Below are 14,673 nucleotides of genomic sequence, written 5' to 3' on the forward strand. Positions count from 1 at the left end.
TTGATCTACAAATAGAGATTAGAATTGGTCATGTAAAGGAGGTAAATTTTTTTAGTGTCTTTGAGTTACTATAACAGGTATGCTAACTTTTTAATAACAATGTGGTGTGTGCCTGTCTACCTTTTACTTCGGTCCTAAAGAATGCAAGCCAGTGCCTAATTCCTGTATTGCTTTCACATTTGCACTTTCTTTGAAAAGAAAATGTCTGAGACTAAACCTCAACTTCACTTTGAAGGGAAATGGATGGGAATTGTTGCATTAACTTAATTTTAAATCCTTGAATTAATCTCTAATGCTTTTTCCCTCCCCCTCCTTAAATTTTTTCATGCCACTTTAAAAATGTAGGTCTGCTTCCATCAAATCACTTTGAACCCTTTATCTTTAGAATTCCTGTATGGAAAATTAGTTTTGTTTCCATAATGAGGAAAAAGAGGAAACAGCAGCTTGTTTTTACATATGAAACCTTTTTTTCTTAGAGTGATAAAAGATGTGGCTTTCTTCCAGGACTTATTAGACTAACCTAATTTCAGCAAGAAAAGCAGTCATGAAATAATGTTGTCTTATGGTTCAGTCTGAGCACTTCCAAAGATGAAGTAGGTTACTTTTCTCATTTGGCCTAAACAACTGCGTAGTGTATTACAGTAGCCTCAGCTTAGTGAAAGCTTTCTGTTTCTCTAGTTCTTCCTTGTGAGTTTCTTGTAGAGAAACCCTCTGTTGATTCCTGTATCTTCCTTTTCTCTTAGAAGTGTCTTTTCTTATGGCAGCCTTGTCCTGGAAGGAAATGGTCTTCAGTAGCCTTCGTTACTGATATTTGTTATTGAACAGGGAAATTTGGGATTGTTTTCCTTTCTTTCCTTTGTTAATTTGAATCAAAGTTTTCACCTGCTCTCAAGGAAGGAATTTATGGCCTGAAAATGAAAAACATGGAAGAAAGGCTGTATCAAAGAAGGAGTAAAGGAGGTAATGGAGTATTTTTACTTCTCTCTTATGATGTAAAATGAGGCCTATGTCAGCAAGTACCAAAAATACAGTAATTAATACTGGTTACTCTGCAGGAAGTTACATATGATGACATATTCTGAGTCTAATTCTCTGTTGCCAAGGAGCTGTTGAGACACTGAGTACTGCAGAATCAATCTCTGTTAGAAGCGTCTGTTTCCTAAATATTTTTTGTTGTTGATTACTTCATTTTACAAAGATAATAGATTCTTTTGTACCGATGCCATCAAATCTGGTTTCAACTGCTGCAGCGTCTACCAAGTTAGACTTTTATAATGGCAGCAGGGCATTTTCATAGTGTATGAGGGGGGCACTCCCATTTCCTTGGGTTTTTTCCTGCAGGGTAGAGAAATGGAAAATCTGAGAAATGCTACTCTCTTTGTCTGACAAATGCTAATAATATGGGCATATAGATGGGAAATATGGTAATGATCCTCCCTTTCCCCATTCATATTACAGTATATAATAAAAGATTTTAATATTTCTGAAAAATATTATTAATCATATTAATCACTCTTGCATAGCTCTGGCTCTGACCTGTTATGATGTAATATATGTTTATGTAAGTGAAATACATTTTTGTGGAATACCTTATGATAGTGGAGAGGAGGGGATTGCTTTCATTTGGAAGGGTTGATTTACTGCTTATTGTTCATTTTTGCTGGGATTTTCAAAGGCCCCTGGAGCAATTAGGCATGCAGGCTTAGTCTTTCCAATGGAAGTTGGGTATTAACTTTTCTTAAACTGTCTGCAAATATTAATGCTTTATGCTGTCTTGAAAATTACTTAGATTCTTGTGTGTGATATCATGGAACATTATTTAGGTGCCGTTGAAACTTTAGAAATGCCAATAGTATGATATCCTGTCTGTACCTTCAGTTTATTTCATACACTTAAATTGGTTCTAATAAATGCACTTTTCATTTTTAAGGCAGTTTCCATACATAAACACATGCTTGTGAGGACAGGGCAAGCAGCCCATATCATTGCACAGATAAGAAAACTGAAGTTTTGAGATGGGAGTGAATTGTTCAAAGTGGTGCATGTGTCAGACCTAGAACTGAATGAAAATGGGGTTAGTTCCTGGGTTCCCAAGTCTCCATTCAGAGTAGTATCTGACAATATAGGTCTTATTTTATATCCATTGTTGGCTTTACATAGAGTTTACTTTCTATATTCAATCAAAAGTAATGTAATACAGGGTAGATTGTGGTTTTTATATAACAAGCTAACTGACCAATGCATCTGAGAGACCTAGGGAAGTGACTTTCTCTTCAGTCAGTTTAGCTGGTTACCTGGCATGAGAGGGCTGCACATCACTTGCCAAAGGCTCTTGAACAGCACTGTTCGTATTCTGACTCTTTAATGGACTGAGGCTTTCACACTTGTTTTCTCTATCATTTTTCTGTAATTTCCAGTCCCAGTAGAGCTCTTTTCCCGGTAACAATGATAATGCATTAGTAAATGGAGTAATAGCGCACTACTAGTAATAAACAATAAAAAATATAGCCCCTATTTTTATAGTATAACCTTAGTGCTTGGTGTTGGTCTGCCTGACTTGTTCTGAAAACATAAGTAATCCCCAAAGACTTGAGGCTCAAATGGTGACTTGGGCTAAGCCCTCCAAGTGGACAGAGTTGCATCACTGTCTTCAGGAGCTTCTTCAAGAGTTGAGTGACAACCTGCTTGTTCTCTGGGAGGTGGGTCTTGAGCAGCCTATGCATCATGTAGTGTGTGTCTCCTGAAGTATGATGGTGCAGTCCTACTACATGGGGTGCTAGTGACAGAGTTAAAGCAACAGAGAATGTCTGGAGTGGGAGGGTAATTGCTCTGCAAAGGCTGCTTCTCCGTCTTTGTTTATGGTCTCCACCTGCTATAAGAAGAATAATTGCAGGGGATTAGTGCACTGGTTTGGCAGTGGTAAAAAATCTTGTAATGCTTTGGAACAGTGAAATATCTTACTAGTGCTTTATTGCTTCTTCACCTTCTGTTTAAAACCATTCTTTGTTTTTAAAAAGCATTCTTTAGCCTGTACTCTGTTATCATTAGGAATGCATTCTTTACATCTCTTCTTCCGCATGGTTTTATTTACACTATTGTGATAAGTTCTAAGATATAAGGGAGTGGGCAGACATTTAAGTGGTAAACTGAGATGCAGCTATTAAAATGGGTCTTGCCAGGCTTACTGCCCACTTGCGTGTTTTGTGAGGCTGGGTGGGTTGGTATTTGTAGGAAAAGTGCTTGATAAAATGTTAATTTGGGGCTGATAAATGCTGGGTACATGCATGTCCTGAGTTGCGCACGCTATTGCATGAAGAGAAGAAAAAATAAAAGTGTTGTACCTAGGACACCAAGTGTTGAGCTAGTTCCGTGTTGAACCTGCCAAGAGCCTGAAATGGACGTGCAGTTCACCTGTGCTTGCTCTCTCTGCAGGAAGAAGAGCTGTCGAGAGTTATTGTCATACATGTGGGGCAGTCCTGTGGCTTATATTTCGATTCTTGGGCCTCCTTCACAAAAATGCATTGTATGTTTTTATTAAGTATACTGGAAGGAAGGAGGTGGGTTCTCAGGCTGAGCGAGGAGTGGAGATGAGTGAACCTATCAGAACAAAAAAGTGAAAATTCCTCCATACTTCCCTCACCTTGTTTGTCTTGCCTTCTAAACACCTCGGTTTTATCATCTGGACAGAATTTACACAGTTTTCTTGCTAGAAGGCTTTAGGCACTTATTTTCTACTCTCACTTTTAGAGCTATGAAGTGATGGATTCAGCTCAGCTCTTTCTGCTGGTTTAGTGTAGTAGAACTGTTTTAATAAAGAATAAACCTTATTAAAGAAACCTAATGAATGAAGTATAGAGAATATAATCCTTTACTGTAGAAATGAAACAAATGCAAAGTAGGTCATAGCCATTAATCTGCACCCCTATTTCTTTGTTGGTTGATGAGAATATTTACTGGAAGGTGAGATGACTGATCTCTTGCCTTATTGTGACAGATGGCACTGCTCTGCACAACCTTATTACCTTTCCCTAAAACTGTTGTTTATGTTGCAAGGTGTTTATGCAATATGACTTGTTTAAAATACTTAAATTCATTTAATTGCAAGTGTCATCACTACTTGAATAAGCAACGGAATAATGTAGACCTTACTCTGCATTGTTTCCTTTCCTCTCCTGTAAAGAGAGAGGAATTACATAGACTTCAATCACGTAACCTTGCTGGAGTTAGTAAATAGGGAATTGAAAGGAAATAGAAAGCTTGACAAAGTTTAATTGCAGTCTTTATTCACTATTCGGTTTAGTTCACTGTTACCTCTGAGATCAAACAGGGGAATCTGAATCGCCTGGGGGTTCTGCCCTGTGAAAACCATTCCCAAAGGATGCAGCGTTGTCTGGAACAAGCTAGACGTGAGACATGAGCTGTGTTCCTTGCAATGGGGGAGCAGCCAGCTGGCAGAACATAGGCCTGCTGAGATCATGCTGTACTGTTGCGTTTTGAGAGGGATCCTGAAGGGAAGAATTGTGATGTTTCTGAATGCAAAGTCAGGCCTAACTTAGTAAGAACAAAGCACTTAGCTTGGGTTTGTTGCTGTAATCTGGTTGCATTGGCTTTACTGTCTTTAACTGACTCTTGTTACTGATAGGATAGGTAGTTTCTTGCTACCTGCTTACTTTGTCTAGCAATACAGTTAGTATGGTGGGACAGTTTGATACATGCTGAGGGATCTCTATCCCCTGCAGAATAGTGAATACGCACAAGTATTTTTGAGATGTCTCTCTTTCTTAATCAGCCTGTTAAAAGCAAAACTGATCCCCTCAGGGAAAGAAAGCAATCCATACCCTTATTTACCCTTATTCCAAGGACATTTTAGATACCAGGGATGCTGGTGGGCCCAATGATAGGATATTAATCTCAGGATTTGTGTTTTTCATTGGTAAAGTTGTTCTGGTGCTTATGTAGGGGAAAAAATTTAAATACAGAGTTGTCTTTGGTACTGGCACCTGGCACCTTCTTACGTAAATGGAATCACTCTGAGGTCAAAAATTTATAGGGAATTTTTTTTCACATGCCTGTTTTTTATTTGAGGTGATAGCAATGCTTCCTCAAATGTAATTGTATTGTTTTTTGTCAATGCAGAGCTGAGAAAGGAGGTCTTGGGAGAAAAGGAAAACAAAAAAAAAAGCTTCTACAGTTAAAATGAATCATAATAAAAGTAGCAAGTAAAGTATCTGGACACTATTTAATGTGTTTAATATTTTGGATTTTTTTTTATATACGTCTAAGCCAAATTGTTTTATATGAGACTAGCTCCTTAATTTGAAGACTGTTCTGCCTGAAAGTATGAACAAGATTTGACTTGTTTGGGATTCAGTTTTCTGTCCTTTTTTTCACTGGGGCAGGGTGTGCAATGAATCCGGTTAGAAAAAAGATGCCAGCATCCATAGATCAAGTTGTCGCCATTCAGTTCCTTAACTTAATCTTCTTGCTGTAGTAATTATAAAACAGAAAATTTCAAACCAAAGACAGATACCTTTGTTTTATTTTACAATTGGCTCTTTCTGACCTAAGGTTTTCAGAAAGACTGTATGAGCTTATCTGTTCTTTTTCTTCAGGTTTAGTTTAACTTTTTAAAGTAATTACATTCTTCCTGGCATGGCAGGATTTGGAGTTACTTGCAATGAAGAGCATCTTGCATTTATCTGCATATGCTGTTGAGAGAGGGAGGAGAGAAATAAACCACTTACATTTCTTCATTAGAAACCTATGTAATAGTGATTATTACATTCTTCTAATGTTAAACATAAGCCTAAAATGGAGGAGATTCTTGGTTTAGAGTTGAGCAACGAAGGAGGAGCCTGTAGGATCTGGATGCTCTGAAGTGGTGAGCTCCTGCACACCTAACTGTAGAGTTTTGCATGGTTCCACTGTTTGGATGGGGCTGTTCTAATGTTGTAGCTACCTGTATGTTTTAATGCTTTGCTAGATAAGGACAAACATTCAGGATGTTGCAGGACTGAGCCCTTTAATTGGTAAGTTTTGTCTAGGTATAGCACTGTAAAAGTTAGCAGTACAGCTTTCTCACAGAAGTGCTTTAAAAGCCTAGGTTTTGTTGTGGAAATGAGATCTCTACCTAAATAGTATAGAGATACCCCAAGCAGAAAAGCATCTGTGTTCAAGAGTGTCTTTAAAAGTATCCATTGTGACATATAAGGTAACTGTTTCTAGTCCTGGTCCCACACAGATTTTTTTATGTTAGTCTTCAGCTTTGTCACAATCATGAATCCTTAATGAAGTGCCAAGATTTTCATCAAAGTGCTAGAGACTGTTAAACAAAACAGAATCATGAGATCTCTAAGTGGTAGGACAATATGAGTAGTAAAGGGTTAGTGTGGAGTTTTTTTGCCCTGAGGTCAGAGCTGCATGCCTAATGCAGTATAGTTTGTAAAGCACTGAATTATTTTTATAACAATGTAATTCATTTGTTGTTAGAGAATAATACAAAACTTTATTCTGTTGTGCTGCCCCTTTATAGGCAACAAGTTAATGTTCCCTCTTGTCCTGCTCCTATTCCCCCTTCCTCCAGTTTCCCCCTTCCGTCAGTTTTTGGCAGTTGATACAGTTGATCCAGTCGTTTCCTGTGACTTATCCAGTTTGACCAATTTCACTTGAAACCTTGATCATACAACGCATAGAAAGTCTTCTCTTGGAAGGAACTTAGATGCACTTAGGTACAGTCAAAGTTTGATATTAAAGGTAATTTTAATAGTGCATAAGCTATTTTTTTGTTTTTCTTTAGGTTTTATTTTAAACAGCTTCTCTTTGATATTTAAATGGCATACTACATAGGGACATCTTCACATATTGATTGTCTGGATATCCTAAATGATTAGGTGAAGGCTGACATGCACAGTACCATACTTCCTTTCTAGTGTATTGTTGGCCTGCTTCATGTGGAGGATTACCATAATTACCATCTAACAGATAAAGGGGTATAAAGATCAGTCTGTATATTATTATGTTCTTATGCATCATAGGCCAAGACTTTGACCAAACCTTGAATCTACATAAATGTAAACTACATTGGCTTCTGCCAATGTGAAGATGTCTGTAGAATGATGATTTTATGCAACATATATTTGCCAAAAGCAAGAGCAAGACTTGGGCATTTTGGAGTAAAAGAAAGATTGTGGGAGGAGTATTATTCTCGTGAAGTGCATAGTGTTTTAAATTAAGATGTTGGATAGCTCTAGAAATTAAATTAATTGCTTTGATTTATAGTGGAGAGGGAGGATAGAAAAGAGTAAGATGACTAGATGTCTTCTAACATTCAAAATTAAAACAAGCTGGCTCTGCATACATTTCCAAACAGTCAGTACCAACTTATAGGCTTGTTGGCCTCAACACTGAATGGTTTTTTGAACCCTATTTGGTGTTGAACCCTATTACCATTGCAGCACAGCACAGGACTCTAGCCCTTTTTAAAGGAAAGCTCAGCACGCCGTTGTCAAACAGCCATTTCCAGACCTTTTGAAAACTCACAATAAGCAATTATTCTAAGTGTTGAAACTGCATCTATAGCACTGATATTTAATGTGCCTATTTAAGATGAGCAGCTCATGTGAAAATACCCATTTTAAGCCAGACTGAAATCTAAAAATAAGATATTGACCTTTATATGGAAGAATTCTCAGAGTTTCCTGTGACTTCTTTCCTGGACCGATGGGCTGAATAGTAGTTATCATACATGTGGCAGACATGAATTAAACTTGGTGTTGACCAGAGAGTGTTTTATGCTGTTGCAGGCTTTTTAGACTTGTTAGTTTGCAGAATGGTCTCATGTAGTACTTACCTGAAAGGTGTATTGTGTGGCAGTCCTTGCTACTTGGAGTAATTTCTGTAATGAACTGGTACCTATATAATGAGGGGGTTACAGCTGTGCTGTGGATATCGCAGGTGTTTCTTAGTGTGTTACTGCCTTCATAAAACAGAGGAGTGTTCTCCTGGGCTTTGCAGGTGCTTTTTCTATTCAAGAATAGCCTCAGCATCTGTTGGGCAAATGCCCTGGTTTAAAGTCCACTGAAATCAGAAAATGTCTTTGCTTTCCTTGGAGATCTCGATAAGCCTCATCATTTCTTTTTCTGGGTGTATATTTTGAGACCTATAAAGAAGGGAGATGATGTGACCTAGCTTCTAGAAAAGGGAGTCTGAGAGTCATGACAACTCTTTTTTCCTTTCTTCAGCTTGGATTCAGATGCTTCAGTAAGACATTGAATATTAAAGTTCTAGTAGCTTGCAAAATATTTTTAGGTATTAAGAGATTTTTTGTTGTTGTTGTTCCATGTATCATTCTCAGTTAAGAGCACCATGTCAACCAAAAATGTTTCTTGCTAGTTTACTAGGTGGTGAAGAACTGAATTTGTTTGAGCTACTCAATGTTAGGAAAACTGTTACTAAAATAACGACCTTCTGATGTGGCTAATATAATATTAAAAAAAAAAAAAGGCTCAGAAGATGTACAGTACTCTGTATTGCAGGAAGGGGGTTTATCTGTGTTTCCTGCTTTTTGCCAGTGTTACTGATTGCTGGGGGCAAGACTACCATATGCAGAAGAATGTCTACCTTTCTGAATACTTTTTCTCCAGCTCAGATCTGACCTGTTAATCCAAATTCTTTCCACTTTGACTGGTGTCAGATACAAGTGACATATATTTTCCATTACTATAACAAGGAATTTCATTAGTTTTCTATGTTGTTTTTCATTGTTCTAACCTCAACATGAACTTTGAGTTTCCCCGTCTTTTCTTAACTGCCATCCCACATGCAATTTTATTTATTTTTTTTATTTTAAAGCCGCACTGGACTTCACAATGGGCTGATGTTATAATGCTGTGAGTGTTGAACATGATCCCTTTTGGATACATAAAACTTTCTCTTCCTTTCCACTTACAAGAGGTTGTGTTTGCTGTTTTAATTACCCTGTGAGGCACAGGAATCAGTCATCTTTTCATCTGTTTCCTGGGTAGTTACTAAGTTTTGGTTACTGTGAGATATTAAAGTTTCTCAGTGTGTATTTTTATGACAATCCTAAAGTTTGTAAACATAGGTACAAGCGAAAAAATGAAGATTTTCTGTTTTGTTGGGTGTTGAGATTTGGCCATCAGTACTTGTAATCTGTCAGTTCAGTTCACATTTTGGAAGCACCAGTAAGATAGTTTCATTGAAGAAATAATGAAACATGGCATATGTGATAGACTACATTTTGTGATGAATTTACTGCGGTAACTCTTGGTTTTAGTGGTCACTCAGTGCTACATTCAGGGTGAGGAGGAGACTGTGTGTGAAGGCTTGTGGAAGGAGGTGGTGGAAGGTCCCTTTCCATTGATCAGCAAGCAGGATGCTGAATGCATGCTGCTGAGTCCTGATACTAAGTTTCCCACCAAAATCGGAGAAGCATTGAGCTAGACAGAAGCTTACAAACGTGCTTACAGAAGTCTGGTGTCCAGTTTCTGTTTCACCGAAGTGGGGTTCAGTTACTTAACTCCCTCCACCCCTGTGGCAGCCTGCCATCAGGTTCAGTAGAGGTGTAATGTCTTGCAGGCTTCAGCCTGGCTTCACCTTATCCAAAAAAAGCAGTTGTGAGCCTTCAGTTCTCTTTGCGTGTGTGCCTTCAAGCCAGTATAACTTCTGTTACCAGCTCTGAAAATGGTTTGCTAAAACTCCTGTTGAAGCATGTGAGGCCGTCTCAGAGCACCTAGTCTTCAGAGACTGAGCATTTGGTTTTCTTAGGTTTTTTTTCTCCCTTTCTCCTGTTTTTCTTTATGTCTTTGGGAAGAGAAAGGAGACTGCAGTGACTGTCAATCTGCAGTTTTGAATTTCTGCCATTGGGTGATGCTGTTTGTTCTAAATTGTGGACTTGCATTATTCTGCTCCTTGCTGTTCAGTGTGGGAATGCTTGAGCGAAGTTTGGGGATGCCAGTGCCCAAGGGGAACCAAAGTACTTGAATAGTCTCATTTTTAAAGGCTGCAGAACCAGAAGGGGGGGTGGGGGTGGGGGTGTGGAAATCCCCATCTTTTTTTTTTTTTTTTAATTGTGCTCTATTAGACAGTGAGGGTCTACCTGGTTGAGTGGTAAGCCTGGTTTTTCCTGTATGTCATAATCATATTAGGTCATAGAGGAAATTAGTCTGGTGAAATTGTGCACCGTTTCCAACATAAACAGTCCTCTCCAGGATTGTTTTCTTTTCACTTATTTATTACCAAGTTTCTAAATATGTCCCCAAAAAGGGGTACCTCACATACTGTGGAGAGTGTTGATACTAAAACATCCGGATACTGGAGCTTGACTTTTTGTGTTACTTTGGAATTTTCAAAGTTTTCCGTAGAACTCCTACATCATTGAGATTTGTAAAAGGAAAAATGCCTATTTCAGACCTGGAAAATAGTTCCGATCCTACATAAGCAAACGCGGACATTAAATGACTCTGCGGTGGCTTGATTTTTTTACATTTATTGTAGCAGTAGCTACAGTAACATAAAAATTAAAGAGTATGAGATACGATAAAATGCTAAAAAAGCTTTCTCTTTTCTCCTAAATGAGCAATTACACTAACAGCTCATGTGCTGTATTTGTCTTGTTCTAGTAAAAATTTAATTTCTAATCTACTTTGTAAGTCAAAAATAGCAGCAAAATATTCTTCATTTTAGGCATTTGAGAAGTTTATGCACCTCGGATCCTTTTTATAGGTGTGTATTGCAGTATTTAAAATTTGAATCTGTTGGCTGTGGTTTACGCTTGAGGAATATTGAAGAATGGAAAAGGGTGTTCTGTTTTGATACTTGCTGAAATGAATTGATATACTGATATCGCATTACTGTTATGGTATATGATTTCTTTAGCACATGGGCAGACAAAAGCCTAATTCTGATTTGGTTTTGACATTTCTGCAGCAAGAGGGGACGGACTGTGATTAATGACTGTAAATTTACACTCTTCAGATCATGCTTATTTAAGTAGGAAGAAGACCCACACCTCACTTTTGTCTACTTTTGTAGGCTTCCTGACCCTTTGGGAGTAAGGGGGCAGTGGGAATGGAAAGATAGAAACACCTAGGACTGTGCAGGTGACACACTTACTGTTCCTCCTTTGCATCCTTGAACAGCTTAGTGGGGCTGTGGTTTCTCCATGGCAGTATAATTGCTGGAAGCAGGGAGTGGAGAGAGCTGCCCCTCTGGTGCTGAACTCTTGGTGCAACTTGTAGACTTCTTAGAGGCATAGCTCTGGAGGGAGGAATGTTTCGCCTGTACTGGAGCACAGGCTGCTCAAGCTGTCTGTCCACTTAATGTGTATTCAGCAGGACAACAGCAATTAACTAGATTAAAAAAAAATTACTCAGTTGGAATTTCTGTTAAATGTGGAGTGACGTTCTAGTATTTGAGATGCAGGTAGGCTGTGAAGGGTGTTCTTTAAAAGTTAAGAGAAGTATGTACTACAACTGTGCATTAATGCTAACCGAGGAAATGCTTATGTCAATTCTGTTAAATTAATTGAGATACTTATTAGGAATGAATAATAAACAAGAATAGATGATTCTGGGGAGGCAGAATTACAAAAGAATATTATGAACGCCAAAGTCCTTGCCCATTGCTAAAGGTTTAATAAAATACTGTTGCATCAAAGTGCATTCTAGTTAGCATTCAGTATTCACCATGTGCACATTTTGCTCCTTTGTTCTTAAACTAGACATTTGAGAGAAATTTCCACTGCACAGTGTCACAGATTAGGTATTAAGTATTGTCTTCACTAGGTCAACGTGTTCGTTTGCATGTAGGAAGGAGGGAGGGGGACTGGAAATGAGGATGCACATGTCCATGTAGGCAAAGGTTCTGCCTGTTCAGCTCTTATTTGCAGGATTCCATTCAGTTATCTTTTCTGCTTGAAATGCAGGGCTCTTTGAAGAGTCCAAATATTGTTAGAGGGCTGCAATAATATAAAAATAAGTGGTGATCACTTTTGCATCCTTTTTATTAACTATAGATTACCTAACCTCCTTGCTATCAACAGTCAATGATTGGAAGAAACCTACCTAGCTTTTCATGCCTTCTGTTACCTATGCAGTGGTAGAACAGATGGAGAAAGGAAAAGTTCTTGTAATCTCCAAGGAGATTTTAGAAAAATATCTCTCTTCTCACATTGTTTAAGGACTTCATAAATAGTGAGGATCTTCTGTCTGTGTTTTGAGGGAGAACAGACTTAATAATGTTCCCTTTACATCTATTGATATCTTTATTTTGGAATTCACATTAACTGTGCTTTTTGAAAAATTTCTATTCTTTAATCAAAAAAGCTCAGTATTTCCATAAAGAAGTGACAAAGATAAAAATTGCCTCATTAGTGAGTATTTAAATGTTTAAAACTGCATGTCTCCAAGTTCACACATCATAATTGCAATCAGTCAGACTTGTTCAGTTTGTTATGGCAGAATTGGTTTGCTGGAAGGATTTCAAAGGGACATTGACCAAAGATCAAGTAAAGACACTGGGAAAACAATTGGGTTTTAGTTTAAGTTCTGTAAGAATGGAGCACTGCCTATATTTAGATATTGTAGCAGTGGGAGCAACATCAAAGTACTATGTCAAGTGATCTCTGTGCTGAAAGTTAGAGCACCAGGAAGATGTTGAATTAATCCTCTGCCGTTTCTGAAATGCAGAATGAGCTAGATTTGCAAAAGCCAAGGTAATGGCTTGATTGTATGTATCAAGCTTTAGTTGATTAGAGACTGCTAGCAAGATTCCTTCCATCTTTCTTCCAAGCATTTCCACTGGAAAACACCACAGGACTAGTTGCTTCAATCACATATCCTGATGCTAAGCTCTTCTCTAAGGAAAGAAGAAACCTGTGCCTCCAATGTGATTTTATTCCTTACCTGTAAGGTTATCACTCAGTAGGGTAAGATTAAGTGTTTGCAAATAATCAATGTATATTCAGGAGGAGGATCCCCATGGGTTTAGCGTGAGAGTAACTGGACAGACAATAGCATTGCACATCTGTTTATTCACCTTCCAGGCACTGATACAGGCTCATCTGGACTCTAGCAGAGTTGTATCTGCTTGGAAAAGAAAGAAAAGTGATAATACAAACAGAGTATGCCCAAACAATCCTTGTCTCCAAGACTGACTGACTGACTAAATTTTCAGATGCATCCTCTCAGTCTGAGATTCTGAAATGCACTTTTTTGCCACTGATTGAGAGAAAAGAAATGTCTGTGTGCAATCTCTGCATGGCTAAAATAGGTCTAGAAATTGTTGGCTGTTGTGATACACAAATAAGGGATGGTTTTGACCAAAGTCATTCTTTGCAAGATAAAGCAAGATTGAAGTTCAATATAATAAATAATATGTAATCATTCTGGTGGGTTATCATAAATGTCCTGTAGGTGTAAAAGTTTATTGATCTGAGGAGGAGGTACAGAAGAGAGTTCTGCTTTGTTTTGCATGTACTTTGAGCACTAACCCGCACACTTGTAACAATTTGTTTCTGAAATTGCAAATATAGCCTTTCTGTCAAGGTGGTGTTCTTGTCTTATTTTTCATTGTTCTTATTTATGAAATGGAATGTTTTACATAATTCTAGGGAATAAGAAAATTGATAATCAATAGAAATTAGCTATTTTTCTGGTTTACTATCTGTAATCTGTATAATTTATATATATATATATGCATGTGTGTATGTGTATATTTTTATATATATATAGGCACCTGTGTGTATATATAATATATAAATATATACATGAATATAAATATATACATGAGAAAGAAATGTGGCCAGCAGGTCAAGGGAGGTGATTCTTCCCCTCTGCTCTGCTCTCATGAGACCCCCATCTGGTCTTGTGAGACCCCACCTGGAGTACTGCATCCAGCTCTGGGGTTCCCAGCACAGGAAAGATGTGGACCTGTTGGAGTGGGTCCAGAGGAGGGCTGTGAAAATGGTCAGAGGGCTGGAACACCTCTCCTATGAAGACAGGCTGAGAGAGGCTCTGGGGAGACCTTATTGTGGCCTTTCAGTACTTAAAGGGGGCTTATAAGAAAGATGGAGAGAGACATTTTACCAGGGCCTGTAGTGAAAGTTTTTAACTTTCACTACAGGGTAACAGTTTTAAACTGAGAGTCAGTTTGGATTGGACATAAGGAAGAAATTCTTTACTGTGAGGCTGGTGAGACACTGCAGCAGGTTGCCCAGAGAAGTTGTGGATACCCTGTCGTTGGAAGTGTTCAGGGTCAGGTTGCGTGGGGCTTTGAGCAACTTGGTTGAGTGGAAAATGTCCCTGCCTATGGCAGAGGGGTTGGACTAGGTGATCTTGAAAAGGTCCCTTCCAACCCAAACCATGCTATGATTCTATATACATACATACCTATACGTATATACATACATCCACACAAACTGATCAGTTGCCTCAATATACTACTGTGTGTGAGCTTCTTTGGAAAAAATACAGAGGAGGGGTGTTATTTTTGGTTGAAACTAATTGCATTGTACATCTTTGATTTACTAATCTTCCCACAAGCAGTGTTTAGATTGTATTATTCATATATATTGTGAAAGAGATTTTCAAATATAAGGCTAATTAATCTCTTGAGTAAAAATCACAACTTTGTTCCATTCCTGGGAAAAAAGTT

The 14,673-nt window shown here is 38.1% G+C and overlaps 1 protein-coding gene across 4 annotated transcripts in view; it reads left to right on the forward strand.

The window, feature by feature from the left end:
- ATXN10 (ataxin 10) overlaps window positions 1-14,673 on the forward strand; it is a 107,915-nt gene that overhangs the window by 58,298 nt on the left and 34,944 nt on the right. The window lies entirely within an intron of this gene.

Source organism: Ciconia boyciana, chromosome 1 (genome assembly GCF_034638445.1).
Source record: "Ciconia boyciana chromosome 1, ASM3463844v1, whole genome shotgun sequence".
Classification (NCBI taxonomy): domain Eukaryota; kingdom Metazoa; phylum Chordata; class Aves; order Ciconiiformes; family Ciconiidae; genus Ciconia; species Ciconia boyciana.